This window comes from Arachis ipaensis, chromosome B06, assembly GCF_000816755.2.
Source record: "Arachis ipaensis cultivar K30076 chromosome B06, Araip1.1, whole genome shotgun sequence".
Taxonomy (NCBI): domain Eukaryota; kingdom Viridiplantae; phylum Streptophyta; class Magnoliopsida; order Fabales; family Fabaceae; genus Arachis; species Arachis ipaensis.
In genome coordinates, this window is record NC_029790.2 from 1,026,460 (window position 1) to 1,027,525 (window position 1,066).

Below are 1,066 nucleotides of genomic sequence, written 5' to 3' on the forward strand. Positions count from 1 at the left end.
TTCATCACTATAGAAACTTTTTAATCTAAATAGTTTCCATAGTTTAATATTTGTTTTTCGTAAAAAAGAATCTTGAAAATAAGTATTCACTAACTTATATTATTTAAAAAAACCTAAGCGAAAGGAACTTTCTATAAAATTTAGTAAACTTTAAGCTTTAATTCTTATTGGTAATTTTCACAATATCAGAAACTAATCTACACCACCGTTTTCTATTCCTCTTTTTCTACCTTGCTTTATAAACTTCTTAGGAAATTAGTTTTTACGAATAATTTTACTCATAATTTTTATCTTTTAAAACATATAAAGTACCTATAATTTTTCTGTATATATAGTTCTCCACCACGTGGGTCCCACTGAAGTGGAACAAATAATTTTCTCATCAAATTCGTCGACTATATATATGACTACTTTGAAACCATTGTCATTTAATTTGAGATTTGACTATAATGCACGGTTTCTAATTTTGGTCAATTTTGTACTCATGGTCATGGTTTTACGTAAAATTGTTTTGTTTAAATTCTCAAAATTCACGAAAAAAAATCTAAAAATTAAAATATTTAGAAAAAAAATCCTAAAAAATCCCTAACAATTATCTAAAAGACAACGAAGTTTTTGACAAAAAAAAATATCCAACCCAACTCCTGAACTTTACTTTTAGGATTTGGATTCTCTAAAGTTTGAATTTCACCTTAGAGAGTAAAGTGTGATCTCTCACCATTGATTTCATAAGTGGGATTAATAATAAATATGAAAGAGAAACTATTCAAAGGTAAAAGATCACACTTTACTCTGTAAAGTGAAACTCAAACTTTAAAGGATCCAAATCCTTACTTTTATGGGCTGATTAGTCCATGTGCCAAAAAAAGTTAATGTTATTTTTTTTGGCACAGACAATCCCAAAAAACAAAGATCAAGAGCCAAATCGGATATTTTTTTGTCAAAGACCTTGTTGTCTTTTCAAGATAATTGTAGAGTATTCACTCAAATATTTATAGACAAAAATTTTATAAGAAATAAGAATTCAATTGTTAGAATAACAACACTTTTATTATGTGTACATCTA